The following is a 6,000-nucleotide window of genomic DNA, read 5'->3' as shown; positions in this document are numbered from 1 at the left end:
GTCCTAGATCAACAAGAGCTATCAAGCCCCCGATGCTGATGTAACTGATTGAATTTGCTAGGGGTCTGCCATCCCTTGAAGACTGCATATGCTGCCTATCCTATTCCTCTACCTTGATTCTGCTAGCTTCCAACAATGTTTTTGGTTTAGGTCACTACCAACCCCCAAGGCCTAATTTTTTGCACTTGTATGATAGGCCCTGTCCCTGTGCCCTGCTAACTGTGAGGGGTTACAGTGTTCAGGCACCAACAACACCAAAGGCCCAATATTTGTTTGCACCTGTATGACAAGTACATGCAATTTCAAATTTGTATGGGATTCTTACCAGCAGGTCCGGTTCCGGCACCCAGCAACAGTATCTGCAAGGGCTTGGTTACGGTGTTCAGGCACCACCTACAGCAAAGGCCCAATTTTTGGCACCTGTATAGCACATGTAACTGTGAGGGGTTGGCAATGTGTTCAGGCACCACCAACATCAAAGGCCCAATTTTTGGCACCTGTATGACAAGTACATGCAATTTCAAATTTGTATGGGATTCTTACCAGCAGGTCCCATTTCTGCGCCCAGCAAGAGTAACTGCGAGGGGTTGCAGTGTTCAGGCACCACCAACAACAAAGGCCCAATTTCAGTTTCAGTTCCTGCTGATACTAACCTTCCAGGTCCCCATCATTCCAGCCAGTTTTCATGGCCGCCACTCAACCTTGGCCAGGTCAGATGACAGCACAGCGCCCCCACTAGATCACTGATAAGAACACATACAACACTTGATCTTTGCCAATTTCAAATTAGTATGAACCGTTCCTGTGCCCAGCAAGAGTAACTGCGAGGAGTTGCGGTGTTCAGGCTCCACCAACACCCAAGGCACAATTTTTCTGCACCTCTATGACAAGTGACAAATACATGCGATTTCAAATTTGTATGGATTTTTTAGCGGCAGGGCCCATTCCTGCGCCCTGCAAGAGTAACTGCGAGGGCTTGGTTACGGTGTTCAGGCACCACCAACAGCAAACGCCCAATTTTTGGCACTTGTATGACAAGTACATGCGATTTCAAATTTGTATGGATTTTTTAGCGGCAGGGCCCATTCCTGCACCTAGCTAGAGTAACTGCGAGGGGTTACAGGGCTCAGAAACCACCAACAACAAAGGCCCAATTTTTCTGCACCTGTATTTCTATATGACATTTTTTCCGTTAGAAATGTCAGTATAGCTGCAGCAGGCTACATACATCGTAGAGATGCACTACTTTACAGGCACATTCAGGGACCATCCCCCAGGCACGATATTTGAAGGTATTTTTAATTTTTATAGTTTCACTTTAAGCCTCATTAAAATCAGTAAATCACTGCTCCTTTAAAAACGATCATTTTTAAAAACTATTTTTTCATTGCTACATGTTCTCCAGGTCAGTACCCGGATCCCCATACGCCTTTTTAGGGCAATAACTTGCATTTAAGCCTTGAAAATGAGGCAGTTTGATTTTCAAGGTTCGATTCCCATAGACTTCAATGGGGTTTGTATATTCGAACAAACTTTTCCTCTGTTCGCGGTGTTCTGGTGCGAACCGAATCGGGGGGGGGGGGTTTGGCTCATCACTAGTCACTATCCTCCAAGAAAGGGCCAGAAAGATAGCTGAAGAAGGGTGAAACCCCTTTAAAGGCTTAGCTGGGTTTGGTGATTCCTTTGGAGGAATTTTCTTATGGTTCAAGGAAGTTGGCACATTGATATTAATGTGTCTACTTTTTCTCCTCTTTCTTCATGCAGTGTATAAATTTGTTACCTTTCTTATCAGCCGGAGACATAACTATGGGTCTCTGAGGAAAATCATGTTGTGATTTAAGAGGGGATTGTGGGAGTAAAAGGGTTAAGGCATTTTCTTGTTCTCCCATATTCTCTCAATTATCAAACAGCATATTCATTCTGCTAGCATAAGTCTACAGTCAATAATGGCTAGTATTTACAGAGGGGTCATGATGACATATTTGTGATGACATTTAATGATTAGATAATAATTAACATTTTTAATGTTGATCAGAATATTCATGCTGAACTTTGATTATCACAAGTTTTGAAAATCTGATGATACATGTAAAGACATGGGAGGTGATGTATTTGTCATGCTCTGATTGGATATTATGGAAGGGGGTATTGTATGTAATGTTCTGATTGGTTGAGAACTCCTCATCCACCCATGTTTTATCTTGTATATATTCCTCGAACGCTATCATAGAAATGGACACACATTGAACCCATATGTCTGCGTCTTGTCTCTTCATTGTGTGACCCCGATGTCGAAGAGGGTCTCACTGGTCATCCAAGGAACGAACATAATTAAGATTGCCTTTCAGCAGTGTGGAGGCAAGTATTGTATTTTTAGAGGGCAGATTTATGTTGGTTGAAGTCTTTGGGAAAAAAAACACTCAAGAACGTGACTACATTTTTCAGGATATTTTAAGTCATCTGTTTGCCAGGACGGTAGGGGGTGTGGCCAGATAATGTTTGTAGTGCAGCGTTTCTCAACTCCGGTCCTCAGGGCACACTAACAGGACAAGATTGCAAGAAAACTGGCAATATCATTTGCTGCTCAGTGATTGCAGTATTCTAGTCTGCATCTCCCCAAGGTAATACTGGCCTGTTAGTGTGCCCTGAGGATCGGAGTTGAGAAAGACTGGTGTAGTGAGAGGATTTAAGCTCGTCCAGGGTGGAGTACAGGGATCTATTGTAGACAGAAGTGGCTAGATTGGGGAAGGACAGGGGTGAGATTTTGTCATAGAGCCTGTCAGTAGTAGAATAAAGAAAAGAAGGGTTTAAGTGGCAAAGGTTTCTAGGGGTAATTTACATGTTATTGCTCAGTCTATTGTGTGCTTGTTTTAGTAAGTTACTTTTTGAGTTTAAATCTGGTCTCACCAGGATAACATAACATTTTGGTAAAAATATACAACCCAAAATGCCCCAACTAGATGCTAGTATAGCAAATATTTCTACAAGTACAGTGTTCTTTCCTGTAACACTCATATAAGCTGGGATAAAAGAAATCCAGACGCTGCAGAACACCAGCATGCTGAAGGTGATGTATTTGGCCTCATTAAAACTGTCTGGTAAATTTCTTGCCAGGAACGCCACAATGAAAGTCACAGCTGCTAGAAGTCCCATGTAACCCAGGAGTATGGAAAATGCCACCACAGATCCTTCATTACACTGAATGATTATTTTGTCCACATACAAATGAGTGTTGCTTTCTGGGTAAGGAGGGGAAATAGATAACCAAATAGTACTAATTAAAACCTGAATGAAAGAACAAAGGAGAACCCCACAGTTCGTGATTTTTATACCAATAAATTTCCTCCAGGGACTTCCAGGTTTGGTGGCTTTAAAGGCTGAGTAGACCATAATAGTTTTTGCCAAAATAGAAGAGATTGCAACAGAGAAGATGATTGCAAATGATGTATGACGTAGCATACATGTTGTGTGTATTGGACGGCCCAAAAATAAAAACACACAAATGAAACTTAACATGATGGAGCTGAGAAGAATAAAGCTCAGATTTTGATTATTAGCTCTGACAAGTGGAGTGTGTCGAAATACAATGAAGATTCCCAAAATTGTGGAAGTTTTAAGAAATAATAACACTGACATAATGGAAACAAGTTGAATTATTGTATCATTACTGAAAGCTAGATATTCCACTGGTTTTGGCTCACATCTGTTGTCATTTGGCCATTGGTCTTCTGGACATGTATGACATGATCCTTTGTCTGAAAATGAAAAATTGAATATTTATTTTCCAGTTCAAATCTGTGGTGTGATCTCGCATGAGACGGAGCATAAACTGCCTGCATCAAACAAGACACAGAATGTTGGCGTGTCTTTTTATCTGTAGGGTATCCTCACCAAAATGGCAACTGCCTGGCAGAATCACACTGACAGGACAATATGACCTCTGTTCTGTTGATGAAAGAGCCTGCCTTCACTCCCCCACCTGGTCTCTCCCTGGGAACAATAATTTAGCTGTGAGTGATCTCACTTCTTGACCAAAGGAGTAGCTTGAAGCTTGCAGCCCCAATGCAAAAGTTGACTTGTGGCCCCCACCGCTTCCACTGTGTGCTTGTCTTATTACCCTGTTTAGGTGAAACTGGAAAGTCAGAGGGCCCACAATGAGCCTAGGCAGGCCCCTGCCCAGCCAGCCTTCACCCTCTGAGTTTACTGAATTATCTATGCAGGGTAACGTGGCAAGCGTATTTCCCCAGCTGCACAGTATAAAACAGGGATAGGCAATCTTTGAGAAATTAAGAGCTACCTGAAAAACATGAAAGAGATCAAAGATCACCGGGGTTTGGTGCCCTTTTTGTAAAGAAATGATCTATGAAAGCCTAACTAAATAGTAAGGAATACTTCGCAAAACATAATAAATTCATCATTGTAAAAATATATATGTAGCCTACCTTAAAAGTGGAGCAGTGGACAGTGTTAGTACGGGAGTGGCCAGTGTGTGGACAGGGTCAGGGTCAGTAGGGCAGTGTGTGGACAGTATCAGTATGGCAGTGGATGGTGTCAGTAGGGCAGCAGATGTCAGTAGGGCAGTGGACAATATCAGTAGAGCAGTGGTTGGAGTCAGTAGATCAGTGGATGATGTAAGTAGAGCAGTGGACGGGTCAGTAGGGCAGAGTTTGGTGTCAGGTTGAGGTTGGTGTCAGTCAGCAGGGCAGTGGACAGTATCAGTAGAGCAGTGGACAGTGTCAGTAAAGCAGTGGAAGGTGTCAGTAGGGCAGTGGGCAGTGGATGGTGTCAGTAGAGCAGTGGGTTGTGTTATAAGTTGCCATCTTTTTTTATATGACTTGTTCCCTGGTGTGGGGGTGCATTGGTTGCCTGCAGGCTGCAGCTGCCATTGTGCTTTTGCTGGGTGTCTCTGTATCTTTAAGGAGGAATGGACCCCCTTCAGGCAAGCCTCCTCCTAAATTATCCACTGCTATGCATGCTCTAGCTTGGAGACTCTGAAAATATACATTCACTAGCCACTTTATTAGGTACACCTTGCTAGTACCGGGTTGGACCCCATTTTGCCTTCAGAACTGCCTTAATTCCTCATAGCATAGATTCAACAAGCTGTTGGAAACATTCCTGAGGAGTTTTGGTCCATATTGACACGATAGCCTCATGCAGTTGCTGCAGAGCTGCACATCCATGATGCAAATTCCACCACATCCCAAAGTTGCTCTACTGAATTGAGTTCTGGTGACTGTGAAGGCCATTGGAGTACAGTGACCTCATTGTCATGTACAAGAAACTAGGGGTGAGATATTTGAGCTTTGTGACATGGTGCATTATCCTGCTGGAAGGAGCCATCAGAAGATGGGTACACTGTAGTCATAAGGGGATGGACATGGTCAGCAACAATACTCAGGTGTTTAAACTATGCTCAATTGGTACTAAGGGGCCAAAAGTATGCCAAGAAAATATCCCCCACACCATTACACAACCAGCAGCCTGAACCGTTGATACAAGGCAGGATGGATCCATGCTTTCATGTTGTTTATGCCAAATTCTGACCCCACCATCTGAATGTCGCAGCTGAAATCGAGACTCGTTAGACCAGGAAATGTTTTTCCAATCTTCTATTGTCCAATTTTGGTAAACCTGTGCGAATAGTAGTCTCAGATTCCTGTTCTTAGCTGACAGGAGTGGCGCCCGATGTGGTCTTCTGCTGCTGTAGCCCATCTGCTTCAAGGTTCAATGTGTTGTGTGTTCAGGGATAGTATTCTGCATACCTTGATTGTAACGAGTGGTTATTTGAGTTACTGTTGCCTTTCTATCATCTCAAACCAGTCTGCCCATTCTCCTCTGACCTCTGACATAAAAAAGGCATTTTCGTACACACAACTTCTTCTCACTAGATATTTTCTCTTTTTCGGACCATTCTCTGTAAACCCGAGAGATGGTTGTGTGTGAAAATCCCAGTAGATCAGCAGTTTTTTAAATACTCAGACCAGCCCATCTGGCACC

Source organism: Pelophylax lessonae (genome assembly GCF_965119305.1).
Source record: "Pelophylax lessonae genome assembly, chromosome: 1".
In the NCBI taxonomy this organism is placed as follows: Eukaryota; Metazoa; Chordata; class Amphibia; order Anura; family Ranidae; genus Pelophylax; species Pelophylax lessonae.
Note: the sequence above shows the minus strand (reverse complement) of the source record.